Below are 25,205 nucleotides of genomic sequence, written 5' to 3' on the forward strand. Positions count from 1 at the left end.
CTGCCTTGCATGCCACACTAAGTGACATGGACTTTGTCCTATAAGTTATCAGGAAGCAAATGTAGGTTTTTGGCAAAGCATTACATGGTTAGATTTGTATGTAGTGGGGAAGATGGATTAAATGGTAAAGACTAGAAGCAAGAGACCAGTTTGGAGACCATCATAACAATCTAGCTAAGAGATATAATGGAGGCCTAAAATTGATAATGGAGATAAAGAATGGATTAAAAATTATTTAGAACATAGAGCAGGGAAAACTTAGTGAATGATAGATGTTGGAATGAGGAGTGGAAAGAACCCAAGATGACTCACAGTTAGAAGTAAGGGGCTACAGGTTGACCAGGGAAGACTTGACTGTCTCAGATTATACAAACCAGATAACCCTTTGCTAATCCAATGTGATAACTCACATTTATAGTTACAGTTATGAGTTAGATCTTCATCACGATACTTATTTTGCCAACTGTCCTATGAGGAAAATATTTTGTCACAGTTGAGGAGATGGGTTCAGGGAAAGTTAAATGGACTTGGGCAAGGTGACATAAAAAACCAGTGGTAGAGAAGGCCTCAGGCTCAGGTTTACACCAAAAATCTAGAAAGTGATCTTTCTTTTTAAGTTATACTGTGTAAAATTGTCCATCTTTTACAATTTTGGCTATTTTGGAAATTTCACATGGTTCTGCAGTGGAGGAATCTCATTGCCTGAGACCCCCCATGGAAGAAATGCAGACTGCTTCTTCATTCATCATGTCAGAATCTTTATATTTCTGTATTCTAGTGGTTTTCTTGCACAGACCATTATGCCGTATTATGAGACAAAATCCAGATCCCAATAGTAAATTCAAGGGGTAAGTTTTATAGTCTCAGAAACTTTGATGTATGGGAAACTAACTTCCTTTTATCTAGGACTTTTTCTTTTCAGACATTTCATCGTACTTAGCTAACCTAAGAGATATTTTTATGAGGGAGAGATGCTATTTCTCTAGGTTCCTGTGAAGGTCAAATAAGATAATGCACGCAAAGGGGACTCATAAACTTTAGAGCGTTGTCCAACACATATTAATGTGTTGTTATTTTCTGGTCAGTAATGCAATACAAGGGAGGTGGTGGAAAACTTTAGTTAATTTCTTTCAGACTCCTTTCTGACTCCGTATATTCCCCACATCAGCACATTCCAAGGTTCATCTGCAGTTGAAGGAGCTAGGTGTTGATTATATCTAGCTACAGAAAAAATGTAAAAAATACTCCAGAACCACTTATTAGATAGTAGGGGATAGTTGGGAAGCAATTGCTCAGATATAGGTCTATTGGAGATAATCTCAGCCATCCTTCATATTGTTCTCTATTTCTATTTCATTTTCCCTTCCTTCCTAGATCATACCTTAAATGTTTTGCCTAAAAAAAAGATTAGGTTTTCCTATCCTAAAAATTTATATCAAGCTTTTTAAAAAGGGTCTCTCAGTGTTTTACAGCTCCAGTGGTGTGGTCTGTGTGATTGGTTCTTCTTCTTATTTTTTCAACCATAGCTTTACACTTTAGATGCCCTATCAGAAGCCATAAAAGCAAATATTTTAATTCCAGTCCTTTAGTTTCAGTTCCAAAATTTTCATTATTTTTTCTTAAACCACTGAGAAAGCCTTATGGCTTTCATTATTATATCTTAAACCACTGAAAAAGTCTGTATGGTTCATTTTTAAAATGGAAATGTAACTCTTCTGGGCTTCTCACCAAGACAGTCTCTGAATTCACTCAACCACAAAATATGGTATTTAATACATAAATCCTATTGTATATTCTATAGTGGTAAATAAAAAGCTATACTTGAGAAATGCCATGAAAGAACTGAAATAAAGTTGTTTTGTTTTAAAAGATTTTATTTTTTTATCCATGAGAGACACAGAAAGAGAGGCAGAGACATAGGCAGAGGGAGAAGCAGGCTTCTCTCAGGACGCCTGATGTGGGACTCAATTCCAGGATCCCGGGATCACACCCTGAGCCAAAGGCAGACACTCAACCACGGAGTCACTCGGTGTCCCTAAAGTGTTTTTTTTTTTTTAATCTTTAATATCTTCTCAGAGATTGAATACTCCTAGTCCCTTCTCTTTTCCCAAGTCTAACCATTGTCAAATAGCATTAGCTTGACATTTATCACGTACTTTAGGATTGACTCCTTTAGACTTCACCTTACTTATAAAATATAAGGTGAAATTTTTCATATCTTCTGATGGCATTTGTAAAAGGAGAGGAAACAAGTATACACACAAAGAAATCTTATTATATTCCACATATGATAACTATAGCTCATCATGTCATTTTGTTTGGGAAAGGCCAGTTTCAAGGACTTCATTTTGTAACATTCTTAAAAATTTATGTGAAACTTTTTTTGGAAGTTCTAGGAAATGTCTAGTGTTCTCACACAAGCAAAATATTTTATTTACTTCAAAAAAAGAATCTCTCTTCTTTACCCTCAGTGATTATGAGTAATTTTCAAGGTAAGCAAAGACAGAGCATGCACATTAGGAGATAATCTTAACCTACTTTCTGTTCTACACTTGGCAATTTGAGTATATCCATTATTCCCAGCCTACATTGCAACTGATTCTGGAACTTCAAAGTTTAGAAAAACATTGTTCATTTGCCCAGGTTGGTAGAAAACCTTCATCTTGTCGCCTTGCACCTGTAAGGCTTTGACTTTTCTGAGGGCTTTTACACACACTATTTCATTTGTTCCCCATAGCAACCGTTGCAGAAAGGCAGACAATGTGACTGTTCTCTGGAAGAAGAACCCAGGTTTGCATAAAGCCCAAATCAGAGGTTTCCTGTCATGGTCACACATGCGGATCATGCAAGGAGCTTTTAAAATGTTCACATTCCCAGACCTCACTCATTGCAATGCTCATAACTCTGGCATTGAGGCCCAGGAATTGTACATTAAAATGTTTCCCACATGATCCTGATGCAGCCAGTCTATGATTCAGTCACTGAGAAGCTCAGGTCACATGAACAAATCTGGGGACACTCAAATCCGATGGCAAGTTTCTTTCTACTACCTCAGTTTTTTTTTTAAATCACTACCCACCACTACCCCAATTTTAAACCCTTCTGATCTATTTGGACTTATAAGTCTCTCTAGTAGAACATCCATGCCGTTTGGGATGCTGAAAGTCTGGCTTCTCCAGACCATGAGTTCTTAGTTCAATTGTCTCCTCTCTGTTGCCCTGACACCAGGAATTCCTTTCCTTTGTGTGTAAAGGATCTATACAGAGGCACTTAGGACATTGTCTCAGAAAAGTGGAGTCTACAGAGAAAAAGTCCGTGCATTGATTAGATATACTGCTTTATTATCTGACTACTATAAAGAAAGGATTTCTACTTCAGAATGGAAGTTGAACTAGATCAGGAATTTTCAAACTGCATGCAATTACTCATTAGGGGGTCAGGAAAACAGTTTACTAAGTTGTTTTTTTTTTTTTTTTTTTTTCAGTTTACTAAGTTTTGACAAGCATTTTAAAAATGAAATGGAGGCATGCCTGGGTGGCTTAGCAGTTGAGCATCTGCCTTCGGCTCAGGGCGTGATCCTGGAGTCCCGGGATCGAGTCCCACATCGGGCTCCCTGCATGGAGCCTACTTATCCCTCTACCTGTGTTTCTGCTTCTCTCTGTGTGTCTCTCATGAATAAATAAATAAAATCTTTTAGAAAAATTTAAAAAATAAAAATGAAATGGAATAGAAAATAAAGTGCTGCTCCTATAGGAAGAATAGGTTATTATTTTTCTTTTGCAAAATACTTTACTTTCAACCTGCATATGTATGTATGTGTGTATGTCTGGGTCCAATGTAACATTTTTTATTATTTTGGAGGTCAGCATAAACATTTTTTGGAAAATACTGGGTTGGATCATTTAGTTTCTTTCCAGGTATAGATTTTAGAATTCTATTTTCATACATGCATACATGATTATACATGATCAAAAAATATCCCCCCCAAAAGAAAACTCTGACAAAAGCAAGGGAAAGGAAAATATGTTTGAGTTTTATTAAAGAAGTATAAAGTTGCTCTTAGCAGAATCTTTTTGCTTCTTTTGAGCAGCACCAACATTTGTATTCTTGAAAGTCAAGCATTCCCTTTGTGTTCATACTGAGGAGATATCTATTCAAATCAAAGAAAGATTAAATCTTAGACACAAGTTTTTGTCTAATTGTGAGTCATAATCTTTAGATGATGACTCTTTTTAAACAATTAAATTTCTATAGGTTTATTGAAATGAATCCAAGGGTACAAAGACTGTCTAACATGCTGTTCATAAGGCTGCCTGTTAAATGCCACTGAACAAAAGCAAAGCAAAAGCTCACCAACACTCTGGAAAGCTGTGTTTTAAAATACCCATTACAATAGAGGCCAACATGTGAAATCTTATAAAGGTTCTATCAGCATTCATTGGACCTTAGGTTTTAGTATTGCTGCCTCTCTGGATTCACGAGATAGTATCAGGGATTGTTTCTGTGAGGGCTGATGGGAAAAATCCAGACTCTCTTCAGTGTTAAATTGGAGCTCACTGGGTTGAAAATAGATCCCAAGTGTTCAATTTCCTGAAACACAGGATCAGCCATTTAGCTACAGGAAACGTGAGAAGAGGACAATGTTCCCTGAAAGGACTCAAGGTCTCCCTGGTTACAGCAACTGAAAACAGTGTTTTAGCATTTATTCATACCGAACAAAAATCCTCATGCCATAATATCTTATACATTTTCCTCACCTGCTCAAAAACTAAGAGGAGCAGCAGTTAAATCAGTACCAATCTTACTGTAGTTAAGGAGGATACTTAGAATGGAAGCCCATCTCTTTATATTGTAAATTCAAACTTGGAAGGAAGTAGACAAGTGAGGATTTGCAGAGATAAAGCATGGCTTTGTAAAAAGTGTCGCAGGAGGAGAATCAGGACACCAAGATTTTGTTTCAGGGTCCTGCCTCTGATTTGCTATGAATTTTTAGGCAGGTCGCTGAGACCCTGCACCCTCGATTACTTACCAGCAGCTTAGATTTGGACACGTCACCAAAACTGGATGTTCTCAATTTCTTTTGGCATAAAATTTGACTGATTATACCTACCTTATGGGATTTTTCATGAGGAATAAATGAAGTAACATGGATGGAACATGGTCCTCAGTGCCCTGAAGCAGAGGTTCCCAAACTCACTTGGTATCTAAGTAATATTTTCACAGAATAGAAATACCTAATAGCTCCATTCATTGAGTAGTTAGGTGCAAATAGCTTAATGAGTATTTTTGTCCTTAAGAATTTAGTAATTTTATGAACAAAATACATAATTTGAAAGAAAAAAATAACAATTTTATTGTATTCGGGAATAAACACAATTACTCACTAATGAGATGCATATGTGTGTCGGGTCCTGCACCAGACACTGCCTCCTTCATTTCCTGTTCCACACTGATTTTCATGCTCTACTTGCTTATTATCATGGTTAATATGGTTATCATGGTTAAAGATAATCATCTAAGGAATATAGCATGGTTTAAGGTTGAAGGTGTGAGGTACACTAAGCTCCTTCAACATCTGACATATATTACTATCTTTCCTTTAAAAATCTAAAGTGTCTCTGCTTCACTACGGTATCTTGGCACACAGTGTGGAAACTGTGGCTCTAGCACATAGTAGGTCCTCAGGAGGCATGTGAACTAGATAAATGATCTCTTTCAGGTAAATTGTTCTATAATTTGTTAGGTTTTTTTGTGACTTTTCTTATATTAGTCTGGACATAATGTATAGGAAATAGATTTAAATCACCTGTTTTCTCCTTTCTTCTGGATTAAAAGGCACCTTTATTGTCAAAAGTCACTGGTGTCAGTATCTAGACACTGATAATCTCTGACACTGAAGGTTGCCAGTATGTATTAATTATTGCAAAAAAGGGGCAATCATCTTTAAAAATATGCACATGCCCAAGAGAACTTACTTTCCCCTACACTGGCCAGTTGTGATTTTTCTCTGCTTGAACTATAAAGGAATTAAAATCTGTTCAAAATTTACCAGCTGCATATGGCACTACTTTTTAAGGAATGTTGTATTTCATACAAAAACACTCAATTTAGGGAATTTTTATTTATGAAAGATAAAAGACATTTCAGCAAAGTATCTGAAACACATTTAGAGCAGGGAAAGCTGGGGGAAGAAAAGAAAATGTTAATGCATAATTTTTTCCCCTAATTTGGCATGGACAGGGAATAGAGTATGCTAGAAAAAAAAAATCCCATATTCTGGGAAGAATTTGGACATAAATGCTGACTCTGGGGCTCCATCTTGTGTCAATGGCAACTTACTGTTAGTGGCTCTCTGTGTTATGTTGAGAAGTGTTATGTTATGTTAAGAAGATTATGTTTGTTAAGTGTTATGTTAAGACGGATTCTGAGGAAAAATCCAACCTCTTTGAAAAATCAAGTGCCATAATCCGCTAGTGATGTCTGTCATAGACTTAGGATCAAAGGCATGCTGTTGCATGCTGATTAAAATATATACAACATCAGAACACTTTCCCTCTCCCATTTTTAAGGGAAGAAAGCCAGATCACATTTTTGCTTATTTACTGTTTTATACTAAAAATAGAAAATAAAAGAAACAAATATAAACTAATAATATCCTCTCAAGTTCTAATAAAGTTCCCAGGCTAATAGAATGTTAAATCAGCAGCTTTCTGCTACAGTATCAATGACTCAGGTCAAATAAGGGAGCAAACACATCTTTGACAACAGTCCTCAAAGTAGCAACATTAGGAAATAGTGTGAACACAGCCACTTAGGTGGTTGAAACACCTGAGCACCATTCTCTCCTACTATTCTAAAGAAACAATTCTCTTTATTTGATATTTAATTCCTACAAGATGCAGCTGCAATTCCCAAAATCTCATTGCAGATTTCTAAAAAATCTTTTGAGATAAGTTTAGATTCACACGTAGTTGTAAGAAATAATAAAGAACCATGTACCTTTCCTCCCATTTCCCATTCCAATGGCAAATCTTGTAGGACTGTAGTACAATTTCACAACCAGGAAACTGACGTTGATTCAATTCATCCAACTATTCAGATTTCACCAGACTTACAGGCGTTTGTGCGTGTGTGCATGTGTGTGTGCTGTGTGTACGTATTTTTTAGTACAATTATACAACATATGTACCTTCTTGTGACTGCCACACCAATTAAATTACAGAACAATTTTGTTACAAGAACTTCTTGTACTACTTTTTTTTTTTTTTTTTTTTGGCTTAAACAACAGAAATGTATTTTCTCACAGTTCTGGAAGCTAGAAGTCTAAGATTAAGGCGTAGGCAGGTTTGGTTTCTTCTGAAACCTCTCTCCTTGTATCCCTCTAGCAGACACAGCCACCTCTCTCTCTTCCCTCTTCCTAACCGCTGGTAACCACTGATGTCTCTTCCATCTCTATAATTTTGTCACTTCAAGAATGTTATATAAATGTAATCATACAGTGTATAACCTTTTGAGGTTGCCTTTTTCCATTTTCTTTTTTTTTTTTTTAAGATTTTATTTTTAAGTAATCTCTTGTACTGAACATGGGGCTTGAACTCACAACCCTGAGATCAAGAATCACAAGCTTTATTGACTGAGCCAGCCAGGCACAAGGTTGCCTTTTTCAATATGACTTAATTACCCTGAGGCCAGTCCAGTTTGTTGTGTGTATGTTACTAGTTCATTCTTTTTTTTTTAAAACTAGTTCATTCTTTTGAGTCATATTGTGTAATATGGATTCCATGGGATGGTTTAACCATTCATCCTTATTGTAAATATCATGAATAGGTTAAGAAATCCAGTGACTAGAAATGCCAAAGTACGAACTTTTACATGCATAATACCTGACAGTGGAACTCAGTAGTTCACCAATATAACTTTAATCTTTATCCTGCCATATTTTGTGACGTTATGTAAAGTAACTGGGGGGTGCCTTATAATGCCTTAACCAAGGTGAAAATCTGATTAATGGAAACAGCACACAATGATGAGAGATAATGTGTTTTAAGCTAAAAGTACAGACAAGTGACTTCACTGTGGCCTGTTCCCAAGATGGAAAATACATTTCACTTCCAGTAAAAATGATGAGCTATTGGAAGTGGCTGTCTGGAGGTCTGTGAACGAGAATTCAGAGGGCAAGTCTGGGCTTGGCAGGAGCAGAACCCAGCTGGTTCCTGATGTCTGCCCTAGGCATTGGGGGAGATACTGCCACAACTGTTCCAGTTGTTTGTCAGCAGTGGTGTCCGAGCTTAAAGAACGTTTCCATCAACAGAAAGGTCAATAACCCAGATAGGTATATAAAAACAGTATTTAGAAAACCAAACCTGATAAGTATGTCTGTCATTGTTCAGGGAAGGAGCTCTCAGCCAGGAAGGCATCACTGGAAAATATATCTCTATAGTAGGAAAGGATGGCTCAGGCCAGGAATGCCCTTCATTACAATCTACTGACTCCTTTTTATTTCAACTCTATGCAGATCAATAAAACAGTTCATTCTGATAGAGAAAACAGTGCCCAAAGTAGCTGAAATGTTTTCCATTTCCCTACCCTTGAGTGTTTAGTAAGTGACAAGTAGGGTGCTAATACATTTTATATACATTATCTCATTAATTCTCACACAATCTCGTGGAGTTGGGTCCTATTATTATCCCCATTCACAGATAAGAACTGAGGCTTAAAGTTTGGTAATTCACTCAGGCTGGAAAAGGAAGCCCTTGGTATCTGCCTCCACTGCCTTTCCTTCACCTCAGACTTTCCTTTCTCATTATAAGTTAACAAATTGGAGTTATGCCTAACATACAAATCTCTGAGTCTGGGCTGCATGATCATTTCCACCTTCCTGGAGCCTGCTCATTTGAGGGCACTGGCAAAATCAAGTGCCTGGATCCCCAAAGGTTAAAGACCTGACCCAGGAAGTGGAGACTCACATGTTTTATGAAGCCACTTTGCTTAGTCTTGAGCCAGCCTTCCTAAGCCACACCCTTCCTTATCACACTAACAAACCACAACACAGATCTCATCATAAATGATTGAACTTCTGAAAAAAAAATTGCTATGATTATATTTTAACACTTACAGGGTGAGAAACTATGCTAGCAGGTCTAATAGATTGAAACGAATTTCCCAAAGAGATCTACAAGGAAGTAGAAAGAAATTATTTTGAGAACTAAATATGTATTAGGAATTCAGTGGGTAAAAAACCTTTACATTCAAATAAACAAAAAGAAGTTTCTATTTTTTTCTTCCGCATATGTTGTTTATTCCCATTAGATCATCCCACGAATATGCTTCATTCTCACTTCTACATTTGGTAGATATAGTAGTATTTTTAAATTCCTAAATTTATACTCGCATTGCACTTTACAATGTTGCGAAGAAGAAAAACACATTCTTGTTATTAGGTAATCATGGATAAATTCTTTTATGTTACCTCTCATGACATTATTCATTAAGAAATTCATAAAGCTTAATCAAAATATTTGTTCTAGGGATCCCAGGGTGGTGCAGCAGTTTGGCACCTGCCTTTGGCCCAGGGCGTGATCCTGGAGACCTGGGATCGAGTCCCACGTCGGGCTCCCGGTGCATGGAGCCTGCTTCTCCCTCTGCCTGTGTCTCTGCCTCTCTCTCTCTCTCTCTCTCTGTGTGACTATCATAAAATAAAAAAGTATATATATATTTGTTCTAGTCTCTGATTTAAGATTATAATTAAAAAAAGATTATAATTACAGAAATATTCTTTAAAATATGTGGGTATCAGGGCACCTAGGTGGTTTGGTCAGTGAAGCAGTCAACTCTTGGTTTCAGCTCAGGGCATGATCTCCAGGGTCATGGGATCAAGCTCTGCATCAGGTTCCATGCTCAGCACAGAGTCTGCTTGAGATACTCCCTCCTCTCCTTCGGCCCCTCCTGCTTATGTTCTCTCTAAAATAAATAAATAAATCTTAAAAAAATAAAATAGAATATGTGGATATCTCTTAACTTTATTTAGAAGAAGAGGAAGCCAAAGCATATAAAAAGTAATTGGCAGATTGTAAGGCAAATGAGGAGCAGAACTAGGTCTTAGCTGGGTCTGTGAATTCATTGTGCCTTATAGCTCACACCAGTATTCTGTTTTCCTAAATGACTAGAAGACACTCTTATAAGGGAACCATAGACCTAATCAGCCACATAGAGTAGTAAGTGCTATGAGCCAAGTGACTCCTCCAGCCCCTGTGAAAAATGAACTGGAACAAGAGCAACTCTCAATCAGTGCTGGTAGCAATTCAAAAAGGTATAGCCAGTTCAGCAATTTCCTACTGTGGAACAAGAGCAACTCTCAATCAGTGCTGGTAGCAATTCAAAAAGGTACAGCCAGTTCAGCAATTTCCTACAAACCTACTCTTACCTAGCAATTCAGCTCCTTGGTACTTGCCCAAAGGAGTTGGAAACTTATGTCCCCACAAAAACCTGTACATAGATGTCTATAGCCGCTTTATTCATGATTGCCAAAACCAGGAAGCAACCAGACATCTTCAGTAGGTGAGAAGATGAATAAACCAGAGTGCTTCCAGGAAACAGAATATTATTCATTGCTAAAAAGAAATGAGCAACCCAGCTGTGAAGACATGGAGGAAACTTAAATACATAGTACTACGTGAAAGAGGTCAAAAGGCAACATACTGTATGATGCTAAATATACAACATTTTGGAAAGGGCGAAACTATGGAGACAGTAAAAAGATTGTCAGAGTTTAGTGGGGAGGGAGGGATAAATAGGTGGAAACAAAAGATTTTTAGGGCAATGGAACTATTCTGTATGATACCATGATGGTAGATACATGTCATTATATAATTGTCCAAATCCATAGAACGCAAAACACAAAAATGAACTATAGTGTAAACATTTGGAATTCAGCTGATAATGATGTGTCAATGTAGGTTCATCAATTGCAACTGATATACTATGATAATGGGGGATGTTGATAGTGGGGGACACTGTGTGTGGAGGAAGAGAGGTTACAAAATTCTCTGTGCTTTCCACTCAGTTTTGGGGCAAACCTAAACTTCTCTAAAACATGGCCTATTAAAGGAAAATAAAAAGTGAACAGAACTGGCAAAAGATCAAAATAGGGGTCAAACAGAATGTGTCCATCACCTAGACATGATTATTCTCACCGGCTTATGTTGAGCTTAAGAATCATATTCTTGGCCTAAATGAGGTACAATTACCTGAGGAAATTGTATTGTTTAGCAATTGAATGAAGATTCCTGGTAAGGAGAAGTCTGGTACTGTTTGGAAATGGTTTGGTAAGATGCATCAAGACTTTGGTACCAAATCCAGAATGTAGAGAGAGACTGTAGGATAGATAGAAATGTCAGAAACCTCTTTCCCCTACCCCGTAGGTGGTACAATATCAATGCTCAACTTATGGAGAAAAATCAATGAACACAGAAGATTTCAAGTTAATTGTGAGTACATGATATTAAAATATCTCCATCACCCCTAAAAAAATGTTTAGCAAATTTTACATCACTCATTAATATAGAAGCATTGACAAGAGTGGACTTTTTGTTAGGGCAGATCAAAAAGGAGGACAAATGGGCCACTGAAAGAAACAGAATGTCTTTCTTATTTTTTAAAAAAATCAGATATACAGAAAACATACTTAAAACCAATAATTCAGATAAAAATTATTTTCTAATGTGTCTTCCAATTTTATAGAGATTTATTATAGGACTCTCTTAAACTAAAGATGTTGACAAAATCCAATTATTCCCTGGAACACACAAAGAGGATAATACTTGTTTTTATCTTCAGACAGATCAGGATTACTAAAAGAACATCTATGGGGATCCCTGGGTGGCACAGCGGTTTAGCGCCTGCCTTTGGCCCAGGGCACGATCTGGAGACCCAGGATCAAATCCCACATCGGGCTCCCGGTGCATGGAGCCTGCTTCTCCCTCTGCCTGTGTCTCTGCCTCTCTCTCTCTGTGTGTGTGACTATCATAAATAAATAAAAATTAAAAAAAAAAAAGAACATCTATGGATTTGCTTAGGAGACCAAAATGAGGAAAAAAAAAAAAAAAACCTTAAAGAATGATACTTCCCAAAACTAGCATAGAAATTTTTTAAATTTGCTAGAGTTTCTTATCCTTATTTAACTTAATAATGTCATTTTTATGTTGAATTAGATGTGGTGGTGGAGGGCGATGCCAAAATCTTTTAGTACCTAGGGTCTCTTGATGTCTTAATCTAATTTCTGTCCTCAAGAAATTAAATAATTTGAAGGGGAGGTAAAAACACAGAGATAATAAGAGAAAATACACAGCATTGTATCATCATGTGGCAAACTGTGTGCTTTTGTCTATAAACAAAATCCAAAATCTATGAGACATAAGACAATAATTTTATAGAAGAGACAAGGCTTCAGTGAGGCTAGTAGTACTGGGCGGGAACTTGATATTCATTCAAAAGGAGGTATGAAGTTTAATAGCCATGGAAAGTTTAAACAGCTAACCATTTCCATGATTTCTGAAGGTAATTCCTTTAAAAAGTCTTTACTTAAAGATAATGTTTTAGGAACATGTTATCAAACACCTCACTGGTTGAGGCTTCAGAGCTCAGGGTCATTAGAAACACAGGCAAGGAGCATCAGGAAAGTGTTTTGGGTTTTCACTGGTACTCTTTGGAAGCTAGATGGTGGGGAGGCTCAAGGTCCCATTACAAGCTCTGAGGTCCTGGGAAAACCGTCCTTGTGGAATTCATGGACTAGAAAGGCTGACTGTTTGAATTTGCTTTAAGGACTCTTGACCTTCTAGTCCAGTGTTTAGGAAATTTGTTTTGTTTTGTTTTAAAAAAAGAAGAGAAATTGGCGTTGATGACAGAGGAAAGTTTTGTGCCCAGAAGATTTAGGGAAACAAACCCCAAAATAGGCAGGTCTTAGCCTCTTCAGCAAACATTAAATTAATGCATTCTATTTCCTTCCACTCATGAGAAATCCCTGAGCCCTTCCTCTTCTTTTTACTCTCACTCCCATCCAAAAAAAAAAAAAAAGTTACCACGTACTTATTAGGAATCTAAGTGAAGCAAATCAATGATGACATCTTTTTAGCTTATCTTAGGCACTGATAACTCTATTGCCTCCTATGTCTTTGGCTAGAAAGAGTTAACTGCTTTTCCACCAACATATGTTCCAACAGAACATACATGTGATTTCATAAAGCAGGCCTATATTTGTGTTTTTTTAAGATTTTATTTATTTATTCATGAGAGACACAGAGAGAGAGAGGCAGAAAGATAGGCAGAGGGAGAAACAGGCTCCTTCTGGGGAGAAGCAGGCTCCCTCTGGGGAGCCAGATGAGGGACTCATTCCAAGACCCAGGGATCATGACCTGAGACAAAGGCAGATGCTCAACCACTGAGCCACTCAGGTCCCCTAAAGCAGGTCTATGTTTAATTGTTGAGGGAAAAATTAAGAAGGTAAAGGTACTGCTACTGGTTCTTCTGTTACAAGGATTTTTCTTTTCTTATCAATTTCTAACAAATTTTACTCTTTTAAGTGCCCAGAACCAAGGAAGTAGTATATTCCTTTTATTTTAAAAACTCAAAGTACAGTTAATAATAATGGTGTTTTGGTTACTTCTAAGAATAAAGTTTTTTTTTTAATTTTTATTTATTTATGATAGTCACACACAGAGAGAGAGAGAGAGAGAGAGAGAGAGAGAGAGAGGCAGAGGGAGAAGCAGGCTCCATGCGCCGGGAGCCCAAAGTGGGATTTGATCCCGGATCTCCAGGATCGTGCCCTGGGCCAAAGGCAGGCGCCAAACCGCTGGGCCACCCAGGGATCCCTACTTCTAAGAATATATTCAACTGAGAATCTATTGCTAATAGTCTACAAAAACTAAAACAAAAATTAAATGTGAAATCAAAAGGGAGGTAAGAATAAAGAATAAGAATGGGCCTTTGTGAATGCTAACTGCACTGTTAACTCCAGAGCTTTCTGGAATGCAAATGAAATGCAAAATGCAGGAAGGAAGATCTGTTAGAAACAGTGAAAAGTTAACCATCCTTAATGAGTTCTTATTTCTTTTCTTTATTGTAAAAACCAAATTACCATGTATTATTAGACCAAGTATATCTCTGCCTTGCATCACTTGCCTCAGATATTGAAAAATCCTGCATATTAATAAATCTGTGCTTCACAGTACATTGAAACACCATCACCCTACTTCCTCTTCAACAGATTGGTGAAGCAGGGAAGGTTCTAATATTTTCATATTTTGCAGTTGAAGACATTGAAGGAGAGGGAGGGCAGGTACCTTCTAAGAGATTGACAGTGAGTCAGGGCAACTTGGAGTATAAGCGACAATCCTTGCCTATTATTTTAATATTGCTCTCTAATGCTTCAAGGGGACAAATATATAAATATATTTGCAGTGATATAAGACACCACTAATCTCTGCTTGATGGGAAATAAAAGGCCTTAGCCAAGGGTGTAAAAACAAAACACAGCTGAGTCATACAAGGGTGCTCCAGATAAACGGGTATTTGGACTCAGAGAATTATGCTTGTATGTATTTAGTCACAACTGAGGAACTTGGATTTTATTCATTAAAATAAAAGTTAACATCATCAGTTTTTTAAAGATTTTTAAAAGATTTTTTATTTATTCAATTGAGAGAGAGAGCACGGGTAGGGAGGAGGACCAGAGGGAAAGGGAGAATCAGACTCTCCAATGAGCAGGGAGTGTGAGCCTGGTGATCCCAGGACCCAGGGACCATGACCTGAGCTGAAGGCAGATGCTTGACTGACTGAGCCACGCAGGCTCCCTTAGCATCATCAATTTTTGCAAAGGTGAAACTCAGGCTCTAGGCGAACAGTCTTTTATTTTTTTTTTTAAGATTTTTTATTTATTCATAAGAGATACACAGAGAGAGAGAGAGAGGCAGAGACACAGGCAGAGAGAGAAACAGGCTCCATGCAGGAAGCCTGACGAGGGACTCAATCCAGGGTCCCTAGATCACATCCTGGGCCGAAGGCGGCGCTAAACCGCTGAGCCACCCGGGCTGCCTGAACAGTCAGTCTTAACGGTTGACAAACTTTAGGATGCATTAGAACAAACTAAGGAACTCATTCAGTACAGTTACTGGGGCCCACTCCCTGACATGTAGCAGAATGGGGTTAATTGGAATTTATAACATGCACTTCAGGGGATTCCAGTGCAAGTAATTCAAGGACCAAACTTTGATAATACTCCCAACTCTCCTACTATTTTCTGGAGCTGATGGCTCATTTCCGGTACAAATTCAGCTTCATCAGAACCACTTAGATTTTTCTGGCATACCATTATAGCTGGATGTCTTATTTGAGAAATCATATATAATTTGAGGCATATCTCACTGTCAATCTCTTAAAAGGTACCTGCCCTCCGTCTCCTTCAATGTCTTCAACTGCAATGCCTAGAGGCATATCTGTGTCATCTTCTTGATACATAATTTTTAGGCAAGATGTTTTTACATCTTTACAGCCATGTGTAATTCAGATATTTATGAATCAATTGATGTGAAACATACAAGAGACTTGGTGTATTAAAGAATTTTATACATATTTATAAGATAAAAATCATTCCCTAATGTATCTTTTTTCACAAACCTGAATTTAAATTTCATTTGTCTTAAAGTAACATGTACCCATAGGTTAATACTCTTTTATTTCTAGCATAGTACAACTGATTGTCACTCTGTTAAAGTAAACTCTTGAGGATTTAAGAGTTAGATGTGGGGGTTAGCCTATTTTGACACAATCTTAGATTGTTCAAGGTGGGTCATCTTTTTAGCTTATCTTCCTATGTCTTTGGCTAGAAAGAGTTAACTGCTTTTCCACCAACATAAATTGGCAAAGTCTTTTCTAAAAAAAAAAAAAAAATTATGTTCAGTCTATGAAGTGTGTTTTCCCCTCATTTAATCAAAAACAGAGGTAAATGCCCTTCCCCAGATCTCCCAGAGAACAATGACTCTCCATTCATATTTGTAGTCATGGGACCTGACCCGTTTTCATACAGAGTATCCCTGGATGGGATGTTGAACAGTAAAGTCCTTCTATCTTCACTTGCCAGTTCATTTGGCCACTTCCCCTGAGAAAAAATACCTCAGAGCAAAGCCATTCATTTTCAAAGGCAACATCACACAATAAGTGATGTTTTATTTTATCCATCCTGTTACTATTCTAGTCCATTTATTCTCTTTCAGAATTTATGAGCCCTTTTAAAATCAAAATGACTTTCCCCCATATTTCTAGATGCCCCACAACCTCTTTTATGAGCTCCGTTGAGCAGGAAGTGGAAGGAGCACTGAGCAGATGTGGAGAGACACAGATTCCAGTCCTGTCACCACTACAACAAGGCAGGCTGTCTCCTTTCTGGGAGGTGAGTCAGAAGTCATGATTTTCCTCCTCTCTGAGCTATAATTCAATGTTTCTCCTTTTTATTTTGTGTAATTCTGATGCTAAAGTAGTTGGCAACCTAGCCTTGTTTTCAAGTAAGATGCCCATCAGTGGAAATTAGTGGAGATGCTGTGACTCTCCAAAGTACACATAGGTCATCTGGTCCCATGTCATCTGTTGCGAGCATGCCACACACAGAATGTGTGCTCATTTGTCATGAATGCATGTGGCCCCTCAGGTGGTGTGTGGGCAGCTGATACTCTGTGAGGCAAATTAGATTCTAATACAGAAGGATTAACCAAATTATAAATATTAAAACCAAATTTTAATAGTAAATTATTAAAGTTATTTTTTAGAGTAAATTATTAAAACCATAATTTTTTAATTATGTCAGGACCAAACTCACATTTGATGACATGTATTACTAAAACAATCGTTCTTTAGTTTTCAGCAAGGAGCATGGAACACCACTAATTTGAAGTTTTCTAGTGAAGAATGTATAATGACTTGGTTTAGGCAGAGGTGAAGATATACCAGGCAAAGCATTTTAAACAGAAAAGAATGCATGGACCCTACTACATGAATTGCTTTTATATAAATGGATGTTAATTATAGTTTTTATCTATTGAGTCAAGAATGGCAGGGCCTACTAGAAAATATCTTGTTGAAAGTTATTATGTGCAAAAAAGTAATACAAACTAACTTTTATAATAATAACAATGGCTAAGATTAAGCTCTTACTATTTGCAAGGCACTATTTTAAGGATTTCATGGATATATATATGGTTAAATCCTCTTGTTGACATGAGGAGGTAATATATTATCATCCTCATTTATATCCAAGAAACAGAGATGTTAAGAGCTTTTCCAAGGACATACAACTATTAACTATTCAAGCTAGAACTGGAAAATACACAGCCTGACTCTAGAGCCCTGTTCACTATACTACACTGTCTTAAGAGAACAAATTAAGCATTTAAACAGAATGGGCTAAAAAAAAAAAAAAAAAAAAAAAAAATTAAACAGAATGGGCTTTATTAGTCTAAAGTAGTGAGATTTCATCATTTGCTCTCATATCTCAGAGTATTTCAGTACAATATTAGGTGTCAAGTTTTGTCACCGGTAAAACAAGTAACTATAGCAAGAAAAAAATGTACAGAAAAAAATTCCTCCATTTTTTTCATACATTTTTTTAAGCTTTTGGTATCTATGACAGCTTTTCTATACGTCAGACCTGACAGATCACAAAAAATGTACCAAGCACTATACTGAACATTGAGGACACGGTAACAAAATTCGTGCTGAGTATGGAGAGATAGATGATGACCAAATAAATAATACATCTTGTGTCTAGTGGAGAGAAGTACATGGATAGGAAAAAGCAGATTCAGGTGGTAGGTATCTGAGGTAGTGTTTACTATTTTATGGGGTATGCTCAAGGGAAGCCTCTCTGGTTACGTGCTTTCTGAGCAGAGACCTAAAGGAAGTAAGGGAATATATCATGGGGCTATCAGGGAAAGGGTTCCAGACAGGAGGAAGAGCATGTGCAAAGCTCTGAGGGCAGCAAAAGGCTTGAGGGTGTGGGAAACAGTAAGGATCCTATTGGGGTAGAGAAGGGCAGAAGAGGAAGTCGGAGAGACAGTGGGCTCTAGGTTACCGGTAGGGGCTCCCGAGTCTGGCTCTTTTGTTGAGTGAGATGGAAAGCCATTCAAGTATACTAAAGAACCGTGACAAGACCTGCCTTACATTTTAAAGGCATTGCCTTCACTGTCATGTAGAGAATAGATAGAAAATGGGGGTAAGATGAAAACAGAGAAGATAATTAGGAGGCTATTAAAATAAGCCATCTGAGAGTAGACTGGGGCTTACACCAGGGTGAAAGCTTTGAAGATGCTGAGGAGGGATTGTATTGGGGATATTCTCTGACAGGAGAAATAAGAGAATAGTTGGTTGATTGAATATGGTTTATGAGAAAGAGAGAAGAACCAGGATGACTCAAAATTTTTGGTCAGAGCAACTGCAGTAACAAGGTTGGCACTTATTCATTAAGATGAGGAAGAGGAGAGAGTGATGGGTTGTATTTTGGTGAGGCTGTTGCCAAAAAAAAATAAAAATAAAAAAAAAAACCTACAGGAAAATATAACACTTGAACAGAGTCTCGAATAGATATCAAGTTAGGGAAGATCCTCCAGGGGGCATGAACAAGGATGACTCTTATTTTCATCAGAATAGATAGCATGAGCCAAGACAAAGGCAGACAAGAAAGTAAGAATGTTGTGAGAACCACAAGTGGTCTGTTTGGACTGAAACAGAGAGCATAAGATTGGCCCAAATAATGAAGAACCTTCCACATGTGCACTTTATTCTGCAGGTACTTTGCCACACGTGCAGAATCAGGAACCACAGTCTTAAGCACATAGCCTTAAAGTTCTTCTCGTGTGAAGTCAGCCTTCTTCCATAACCCCATATAGAACTCATTTTCTAATCCTATAGAGCTGCCCTAATCCCATATAGGTCTCCTTCTCTGTGCTATAAAATGTCTCTGTCTGTCCCTATCATTTTGTAAAATCTTACAGAAACTTCTGATATCGGGCATCCCTGTGTCCACCATTTTATACCTATTATCTTATGCCTCCTGGGTGTCCTCAGAGACACTAACATAAAGGGACAGGCTAGTGAAGAGTGTGGATAAAGCTGAACACAACTTGCCTTGAGATATAGCATATTGGGTACAGGTGAGAAGACAGGGCAGAAATGGCTTCTCCTCACTGTAGCTTCTTGAAAGAGAATAAAAACAAATGACAAAAAAAAAAAATGACAACAATGAAACATGGTTAATCCTGATGGTAAACATGTACATGACTTAAAAAAACCCAAGATGGACAAAAGCAAAAGCACACTTAACCATATATATATATCCATGAAATCCTTAAAATAGTGCCTTGCAAATAGTAAGAACTTAATCTTAACCATTGTTATTATTATAAAATTTAGTTTGTATTACTTTTTTGCACATAATAACTTTCAACAAGATATTTTCTAGTAGGTCCTGCCATTCTTAAGCATACTTAAACATGAAGAGAAAAAATTCTGCTCTTTTTCTTTCAGCAGGTTTTCATCCAGACAACCTGGAGAACACATGGTTACAGACATGTCTTTGGATCATCAGTGTCATTTTACTTATAGATGGCCTTCAGGTTCTCCCTGCTTGCTGTCCTAGATATTTGTTTCACCATGACCAAAGTCCTTGGACCACTAAGTAAGTTTGTTGAGTAAAGGGCATGAGGTATTTGAATCTGGGCCTGGTCAGGATTTCAGGTTTCTAGACAATTCAATTAATGCCTTTGTCTTAATACTCATTAAAAAATTGAATAAAAATAATTGCTTTACCTACTTTATAGAAAGAATGAGGAGTATAAGCACTTTATAAAATGCTTTACCAGAACATGTAAGTTATATGTTTCATAACACAGAGTTTGTGAGTTATTTTTCTTATGTCTAATCTTTCTAAGCAGCTTATAAACTCATAATGAGTAGGACTCAATCTTTTCACTCCAGTGGTTCCCATGTCAGTTGCTCATTAGTCCTGTTTGGGAAGCTTTTGAAAGACATACATTCTTAGCACCTGACCCATCCCAGATATCCTGACTCTGGGATATGGGCTCGTGCATAAGAGGTACCATCTGATTTGGGCAAGGCCAGATTGGGGAACTATTTGTACATAGTAATGGAAATTCTCCACCTCCAGCAATGCCCAGTATCAGGACACAGTAGGAACGTCTATTTGATAATGGACAAAGATTAAAATAAAATGTCTCTGCAAGAGGTAAGGTTTTGAAAATGTCACACTCATTTATAAATAGCAATATTATATGTTGATTAGAACAGGTGTTAATAGAAGAATGAGTCTAAGAGGCCAATTTTGAAGCTAAAACTGATCATCTGGTCTTGAATCCTGACTTCACTAAGAAGGAAAAATGCAAAAGAAATAAAGAATATCGAAATGTAACCTCAGAATGAGCCTGCCATCATGGTGTTCTTCCCATTCCTCTGTTTCTCTCTAGGTATACAACACACACACACACACACACACACAGAGGACTGGATTAGTACCACTTTCTAGATTGCCAAGGAAATTAGCTCATCAGATTCAAATGATTAATCATTTGAGCAGTTGCTATGTTTGAAGGCTCATTTTATGTAGATAAACAAGTCTCTGGAATCTTGCTCTTGGAAGACAGAAATAAGACAATTACAGCTATCACTGTAATACAAATAAATGAAGGTAACACCACTAGTTAAGATAGGCCTATAACCTGTCTCTGTGTGTGTCACTTGTGACCATCCTCTCATGTGGTCGGAATCAGAAGCCAGAGGGGTTAAGCTAATTAGTCAATTTAAGCATCAGAGTTAGAATGGATTAAAAGTAGATGGGCAGCCTGGGTGGCTCAGTGGCTTAGCACTGCCTTCGGCCCAGGGTGTGATCCTGGAGACCCGGGATCGAGTCCCATGTCAGGCTCCCTGCATGGAGCCTGCTTCTCCCTCTGCCTGTCTCTGCCTCTCCCCCGCCCTCTGTCTCATGAATGAATAAATAAAATCTTAAAAAAAAAAAAAAAAAAAAAGTAGAGCATGGTTTTCAAACCAAAATGCAAGTATATCAAAAGAAATTGTTCAGGATCAGTCTATGAATGACAAATGTTCTCCAAGGGGTTCCTTCTTTTTTTAAGATTTTATTTATTTATTCATGAGAGAGAAACACACACAGAGAGGCAGAGACATAGGCAGAGAGAGAAGCAGGCTCCATGCAGGGAGCCCAATGTGGGACTTGATCCTCGGACCCCAGGATCATGACCTGAGCCAAAGGTATATGCTCAACCACTGAGGCAGTCAGGTGCCCCCAGGGGTTCCTTTGCATGAAGAGGCCCTTCGAGACTTCACCAGATTAACCAAGGAGACTAGCAGGTATGAGCGTGTGCTATAAGCATATGCAATGAGCTGAGAGGAGAAAAAAGTCCAGCAGAGAGACCTAAAAAGGCCTTCATGGAGGAATTCATATTTGGAACACACTTCAAAACATGGGGAAAACATTTCACAAGCAGAGATGGGAGGAGGGCGGTAGTGGGGGTGGTGCCAGCGGCAGCTTGAGCTTTACGTGGGAGAAAACCCACCCTGCCCGAGTACAGCAGTCCGGGAGTTACTCAATACCCTCGAGTGTGACCCCCCAACTGGCAGTTCGTGGCCCTTCCAAGAACTAAAATGGAGCCTTCTCTGCTCTGACTGCAGCTGACTCCGAGCACCAGGTAAGACCCTCCTGATGCTGCTGCCTGAGCCGGCAGTAGCTCTGCCCTGGGAGGAGGTGGCAATTACTCGTTCTGTCAAGTTTGGAATCTCTGAAGAATATTCCCAGACCCGGAACTTCAGATGACACATGGCTAAGGCGAAGGCATATTGTTTCAAGAAGAGTTTGGCCTATGGCCAGTACCCATTTCTACCTACTCTGAGAAGAGGGATGGGAAGAAAGGAAAGGACAGAAAGAGAAGAAAAGAGGACCACACATAGTTTCAAAAGTTTTACATAGATGGATTTTGCGAGCAAAACTGGTGGAGATAGGAGAGGCTGGCCTTAGGATGTGTATTAAAGGTTGGTGTAGTAATAAAAATATCGATTAATTACTCGAGTGCTTCCCATGTGCACTGGATTCACTCTCTCTTTAAAAACTTACCACGACCTATACTCTCATCTCCACCTCGTACACGAGGACAGAGACTTGTGAAAGTACATAACTTGCGTGGGTTCATAAAGCTTTTAAATGGCTGAACCTAAAAGGATGGAACCTCAGTTATGGAGAGAGAGAGAGATGATGAACTACAGATATCCAGGCTCCAGGCTCCTAACCCCACTTTGTAATGGGATTAACCACCCAGGTTCAGCAATGGGAAGCTACTTGGTCACAGTTATTTCAATTTGCCTCACGTAGACAGGTTTTCTCATTCTTCCTCATCGTTAATGATTCCAAAGTGATACATACTTCATTAGCACCTCCTTTTCAAGAAGAAAACCGCTAATGCTTATCCAGCATCTCTTTCCTTTTAACCACAAGTTAAAAATGTGTTTATCTTTATGACTCCAGAAGGACTCAGTCCCAGGGCCTATCTCCATCTTGTTACTACCAAGTCTCCTATTATTTATTTATTTCCCATATCATTGATGTGCAGTGTTATATTAGTTGCAAGAATACTGTCAGTTCTCATTTTTCAACCTCTTGCTGCAGTATATAAATAAACATTGGTCCACTTTGCATCTCTGCACCTTCATTTCTGGCTCCGTGGCCCATATGTTCCTAGGAAGAAAAGTCCTAGAAACAAAATAAGTTGCACACTGCTCCTAGTGTGATGCTAAAACTGTCACTGGCAGGGGAAGCCGGGATCTGTTTGGAGCATGAGTAACTGGTAATAAAGGCAAACTCTGTCTCTAGCTGTCTTTCCAAGATGCCCAGATGATGGGTGGTTTCTATTTAAGCTTTAAATATACAACACCTGGGCAGCCCGGGTGGTTCGGTGGTTTAGCACCTGCCTTTGGTCCAGGGCCTGATCCTGGAGACCCGGGATCGAGTCCCACGTCGGGTTCCCTGCATGGAGCCTGCTTCTCCCTCTGTCTCTCTCTCTCTCTCTCTCTCTGTGTGTGTATCTCATGAATAAATAAAATCTTTAAAAAAATAAAAATAAATATACAACACCTATTTTATTTACTTTGAAGTTGATCTGAATCTAACCATGGATAGAAAGTAAAGCCCTTGATGTGATTTTACCATGGAGTACATATACACCGGACATGAATAATTCCATTTATACAGTGTTAGAAACAAAAAGACACTGGCCCTCTCTTCTATTTTTAATTGTTGACAACTGAGGCCCAAAGGGCTGGCATGATGTGCATAATGACCCACACTGAGCCATGTGCAAGATGTCAACACACATGGGTTTGATAGAATGAACATTTACTAAATTTGTGCTATGACTATGTGGAACCAGTTTTAAGGCTTTTGACTATTATTTTTAAGTGGCTCTATTCTAAAACAACAGCAAGTAGAAAAAAATTGGGGTGTGTCTACAAATAAGTGTAAAGCCAACTCAAATATAAGAATGAGAAAGTTGGCCAAATGAAATAGGATGTTTTATTTTTTTATTGTTTTTAAAATAGGCTTTATGTTATGTTTTTTTATTTTTTTAAGTAGACTCCATGCCCAATGTGGGGCTTGAACTCATGACCCTGAGATCAAGAGCCATTATTCTCTACCAAATGAGCCAGCCAGGCACCTGAAATAGGACATTTTAAATGCATATTTTGGGCTTGAAGGGGTTTAGAATATGCCACACCAAAATATTCTCTTTGGTGTATTGATTATTTTGAGCTGAAGGCATCTGAGAAACAGTAGATGCAGAAAGGAGTCTCTGAACTCTCCCTTTCTGCCTAATGGCTAGTCACAAAACTTCACATGAGAGAGGCACTTGGGTGGCTCAGTGGTTGAGCCTCTTGCCTTTGACCTGAGCCAAAGGGTCCTGGGATCGAGTCTCACATCCCCTCTGGGGAGCCTGATTCTCCCTCTGCCTCTGTCTTTGCCTCTCTCTGTATCTCTCATGAATAAATTAGTAAAGTCTTTAAAAAAAAAAATTCCCATGAGAAAGGTGCCCTCCCTGTACTAGGAAGAAAAGAATGTTCTTATCACCAGGGAATGAAAGTCAATGCCGAAATGGACCTGTGCAAACAAACCTACTCAGATAACCCTGATCTTCCATTAGTTTCCCCCATATGTTTCCTAATCACTGCCCCATAATTTACTGCCCCAGCTCAAGCTGCTTTGTCTTGTCACATGCCCACAATTTATTCAGCTTTTTCTGTAAAAAGACATATAAGCTTTTGGGTCTAACAGCTTCTTCAGGTCTTCATTTTCCCTCTGAAGACTCCTTGTGTACATGTAAAAAAATATTAAATAAATTTGCTTGCTGTTTTCTGATTAATATGTCTGATGTCAGTTTAGTTCTTAGGCCTGCCACAGAATCTAGGGGGTAGAAGCTCTCCTGAGAGCTTTTCCTGTATCCTTGCATAATATAACTCTATCTCTTTACACACCCTCATTTGTCTGAGAGATTCATTCTTCTACTCCATGAGACAAGAACCTGTCTCACTTCAACATCAATTTATATTAGGTGATGGGTAAAAAGTGGCAAACAAGTGGAGACAAGCACAAATAAATTGAGGAGGAAGGAGAAAGGAGAGAGGATGCATAGGACTGGGAAGGGTGGGGAAACCACAGCAGAGACTGGATAGCCATTTGCCAAACCAGTTTCCTCTTCTTCCTGGACATATAACTATGGTACATTTCCAAGAGTCCCTCGTAATTAGGTGTGCCATTTGACACAATGGAACTTGAGTGGGTGATACTGGGCACTCACAAGCTGGCAGAGCAAAAAAATCAATGTACCTTTTTGCACTCACTTTCCCCATTGCCAGCTGAATGAAGAGGACTGGGAGGCCTACCAACGGGCAGAGACAGAAGATGGAAAGAACCTGGATCTCTGAGGGATTGCATGGCATGGGAGGTTCCTTGCCTGCTAGGAATATCTGCCATGGGCTGTTATATTATGTAAATGAGAAAACAAACAAATTCACTGGTGTGAAACCACTATAATGCTTGAGTTTGTTTATTACATCAGCCACGGTTTGTTATCCTAAATATACGGCATCCA

At 38.3% G+C, this 25,205-nt stretch overlaps 1 protein-coding gene and 1 long non-coding RNA gene across 30 annotated transcripts in view; one reads left to right on the forward strand and one right to left on the reverse strand.

The window, feature by feature from the left end:
* The window catches only part of SGIP1 (SH3GL interacting endocytic adaptor 1), a 201,927-nt gene that overhangs the window by 138,908 nt on the left and 37,814 nt on the right, over window positions 1-25,205 (reverse strand). The gene's annotated exons all lie outside the window — the stretch shown is intronic.
* Window positions 1-25,205, forward strand: part of LOC111095920 — a 41,393-nt gene that overhangs the window by 14,767 nt on the left and 1,421 nt on the right. For 2 of the 5 annotated variants that reach the window (XR_005359633.1, XR_005359634.1), the window contains exons 3-5: window positions 11,421-11,486; window positions 16,315-16,441; window positions 19,567-20,424. This is a non-coding gene — a long non-coding RNA (uncharacterized LOC111095920). Of the gene's footprint in view, window positions 1-11,420; window positions 11,487-16,314; window positions 16,442-19,566; window positions 20,425-21,741; window positions 21,983-25,205 lie in introns of those variants that run through there. The other 3 variants (XR_005359637.1, XR_005359635.1, XR_005359636.1) reach the window with 3 other exon arrangements.

Source organism: Canis lupus, chromosome 5 (assembly GCF_011100685.1).
Source record: "Canis lupus familiaris isolate Mischka breed German Shepherd chromosome 5, alternate assembly UU_Cfam_GSD_1.0, whole genome shotgun sequence".
Taxonomy (NCBI): Eukaryota; Metazoa; Chordata; class Mammalia; order Carnivora; family Canidae; genus Canis; species Canis lupus.